Source organism: Theobroma cacao, chromosome 10 (assembly GCF_000208745.1).
Source record: "Theobroma cacao cultivar B97-61/B2 chromosome 10, Criollo_cocoa_genome_V2, whole genome shotgun sequence".
Classification (NCBI taxonomy): domain Eukaryota; kingdom Viridiplantae; phylum Streptophyta; class Magnoliopsida; order Malvales; family Malvaceae; genus Theobroma; species Theobroma cacao.
The window spans coordinates 7,954,464-7,958,700 of record NC_030859.1 but is presented as its reverse complement, the minus strand read 5'-3'; the positions used below and the strand labels follow the sequence as shown (position 1 = coordinate 7,958,700).

The 4,237-nt window shown below is 32.0% G+C and overlaps 1 long non-coding RNA gene across 1 annotated transcript; it reads right to left on the bottom strand.

Moving 5' to 3' along the window:
• On the bottom strand, positions 1,477–3,297 carry LOC108663739. Its single transcript, XR_001929749.1, has 3 exons — positions 3,259–3,297; positions 2,518–2,602; positions 1,477–1,652 (listed from the first exon to the last, which is right to left on the bottom strand). It is a non-coding gene; the product is annotated as an uncharacterized LOC108663739 (long non-coding RNA).

The following is a 4,237-nucleotide window of genomic DNA, read 5'->3' as shown; positions in this document are numbered from 1 at the left end:
GGTCGAATGATCAGCTCTTGGATAGTGATGACACAAACTTTTTGCTTCATATGTCTTGTTGTAGTTTATGGATACCCTAGAAATGCCTCAACCTTATTTTGAAATTTTAGAAAAACCAAAACATAATGCAAAGTGGGATTTGGTCACTACCAAAATCTTATTTCAAGTTTGTACATATGAGATTTGTAAGTGTTGAAAACTAGGAATTTCATTCAGAACTAAAAGATGGGAAGTTGTCGTATAGGTATTTAATACTCATGCTAATAAATACCCAAAAGCAATTGAAAAATGGACTAGATGGTGTAAGGAATGAATGGACTTTATAAAAATAATTAAAGGCCAAAGAAACAAATTTGGGTTGGAACCATGAGACAAGAAGCATCGAAGTTGATGCCACATGGTGGGAAGCCAAAATAAAAATAAGTATTTTAAATTTTATATATTTTAGATACTATAAATTATTTAACATATGCACGTTGTTAAAAAGTTTGTTTCTTTGTGATGTTTGTGTAAGCCAATCTAAAATATGCTATATTTTGATATCACGGGCTGGAACATACTGATGAATTAGAATTTATATTTAGGAATACAGTAGGCATTAGTTAAAATACATGGTGGGATGCTAAAATAAAAGTAAGTATTTTAAATTTTATATATTTTAGATACTATAAATTATTTAACATATGCACGTTGTTAAAAAGTTTGTTTCTTTGTGATGTTTGTGTAAGCCAATCTAAAATATGCTATATTTTGATATCACGGGCTGGAACATGCTGATGAATTAGAATATATATTTAGGAATACAGTAGGCATTAGTTAAAATACATGAACACTAGCGATTGGTGTACCATTTGAAGATATTGCCAAATCTGTAAATCTAACTCTGCTACAAGAAAGTGTTGAATTTGATGTTGAAGAAATCAATTATGATGAATATGACAACCTTATGGTAAATACCCAAATCAGAATAATGCTAGCAGTAGTGAGGAAAAAAGTGGAAAAAGGTAAGGCAAAAATGGGGACTACAACAAGCATACGATGTCACGACCCGGAACCATCCTTGAGTACGTGACAACCGTCGCGATGTCCCAATAGGCACTCATCCCTCGAATACCATATCTAGACCTCGCAAGGCTTTCGTATCAGTTTTCTTATCTCCCCTGTGGTTAGTCGTTGCCAAATGTCGTATTTTTAGAGGCTTTTAAGCCTTTTTTTGATTTTAAACAGTGGAAAAATAAATTTCACTTCACAGGGGCATTTTGGTCATTTTTTGTCAAAAACTTCAAATTCGACCAAAATGTAGTACTTAAGCGAGAAATGCATATTTCGAAATCAAAATTTAATTTGAATGTCTAAAACATGATTTAAATGGAATTATAACCATTTAAAAAAAAAAATATTCAGTAAAATATTCTATTTTCTTAGAAATTAATATTTATAGAGTATTCTGAAAATGATTTTTTTAGTAACGTAAAAGTTAAATATATTTATACAAACTATAATACGGAAAATCAAAGTATGAAATTTAATTTACAGTGCTACATGGGCCTACAAATGAACAAAAGTAGTAAAGATAGTAAACCTACAGTTTTTTAAGTAGTATGACCAACTATAATTCTCAACGATGTCTGCTATCTACAGGCTAACCCGGCCTGAAATAATGGGATAAAAAAAAAAGGTGAGATTATAAAATCTCAGTGAGTAAACAAACACCATCTAAATAATCTAAAGGCGAGTAAAGGGAGACAATTAAAAATAATTCATTTTAGCAAATTTTTCAGAACACGAATATTCATTTCAACCAAATAATTAATATGGCTCGTGAATTTCTCAAAACTTGGCTCATGCCAAATCCTGTACTCGGGGACACCTGGACCAGGGGTATCCAATCGAGTTCGCCAAGGCTGTGAAAAATTTTATATAATCATAAAACTTGTTTTTATTTTAAAAAAAAATAATCGTTCCTTGGCGTTGACTGAGTCTCACTTCACGTGGTGGTTAACGTGAAGTGCACTCAAAAAGCCCACCTCAGGAGATACCCTACGCGCCTCTACGACCGAGGTGAGAATATAAAGGAGTTTACCGTGCCCCTCTAATAGGTTGGTCCACGAAACCCCGCCACTGTAGTAGCTAATCTTTAATCCACCAATTGATCAAATCTCAATGGCATAGCATGGCAATTACATTACTAACCAATTTATCAAGGCAAAACAGACAGTTCATATTTTTCAACACAAGTATAAATTCAGCCAATCATGCCAATTTATCACAAGCCATTTAATTCAAATCATAATTTACAATAAATCACATGGTCTCCAATTACTCAAATTTTCAAATCCAACATTCTATTTTCAAATCAATTTATAAAAATTTCAATTTATTTTATAATTCCATTTATTTTATAAATTCATATTTTTCTCATAAAACAAGAAATTCATCATTTAAAATAATTTTCACAAATCACAAAATTGAATAAAAACTACTCTAGATAATTCAGACAATAATAGGTTTACTCACAGGTTTCAAAAGTTCAGATTTCGGGTGTACTCAGCTTAGTGATCCCTAGGCGTAATTTCCTTGCCTTTGTCGAAGGGCACACCACCTTGACACAGTATAAAATCAAGGAATTTACTACGTTGCCCTTAAATTGAAATAACTAATTTAGATCACTAATGCATGGTATGAAATGCAAAAGGTCTAAATTTTGCCTAAACACCGTATTGACCTATTTCGATCTTTTACCCGATAAATTGAAATACGCATCCAATTTAGCTCCAATTGATCCCATTTCTTTTTCTAATGCTTCAAATCACCAATGTCCAGCCAAATAACCCAAAAATCAGCAAAGCCACATTCATATTCCTTCTTGGAAAAATTCGGCCAAAATGGTGCATCATTGTCACAATTTTTCCTACTTGATTTTCTTTCCATAATTCATTAATTTCCATATCAAAAACCATGATTTCATAATCAAATAACCTAAAATAACATCACATTCTTCCTCACCATTGACTTGAAAATTCAGCTAAGGCTAGGTAATGGGAAAAATGAATGTTTTTCTACATATTTTGTTTACTAACATGCTAAACTAACACTAAACACTAACATATATCAAAATCAAATCAATCCAACAATTTTCTCTCTCTAGACCCATATGACCATCCATTAAATCACCATGAAAACATGCAATTTAATCATGAAAAATAAGGAGAAATGCTTGGGAATAAGAAAACTCAAGCTTAATAGAAAAAATCTCACCTTTTTCACTTAATTTTCTTGAAAATTCACACTTTTTCTTTGATTTTCTCTCTCTAGGGTTTTGTTTTTGTTTTCTCTCTCTTCTTGCTGGTTTGGCCGGCCATGGGCTGGAAGATGGGCTGATTTTTGTGCCTTTTAAAAAGAAAAATAATAAATTAATAAAGGCATGACACGTGGCATCATGTTAGTGGCCAGTTTTTAAAACTTTAAAAATTTTAATCCTTTTTATCTCCACCACACGATTAGTCAATGGTCAAAATGAGAATAAGGAAAAACCATGTGCTGGAAAATGTCCTAGTGGTGGAAAATTACTGTTTTGCCCCTAAGGTAGCAAAATTACCATTTTGCCCCTATGCTCTGAAAAATACCAAGAATAAATTTTTTTCACTTCTTAATCCTCAAATCATACTCCAATAAGTCAAATGGGGCCAAAAATCTTTTCTAAAAATTCCCATTTTGTCCCTAGGTAGTGAAAATTTCGGTTTAACTCCAAATTGATCCTCGAATTCCAAATCACCATATTAAACCATTCTAGGACTTTAATATTCTTAATTTTATCTTAAATTCTCTAGTTGATCTAGTTCTAGGCTTAAATCAACTTTGTTGTACCTCTAAGTACAATACCGACTTTTGTAAATTTTTTTCGGGACTCTCCTAGCATGCATACATGCTATCCATCACATGTATGTCATGACAAGTATTTTTTAGAGTCAGGCTTGGCATCTTTTCCCCTACTTGGATCAACCATATGATTCTTCTTCATGTCTGATTTCGACATTCGGCTAAATATTAATATTTTAATATTATTTCATTAACAAAATATTATTTTATTCTAAAAATTTTATCTTGTCTCTTTGGTTCCCAAAGTTCCTTATTATGCCTCAATTTGCATTCGACCAACTTTATTTATCACCATATCAAAGTATGGGGCATTTCATGCAAAGAACATTTGAATGAATGTGTGAGGTAGTAAAAAGTC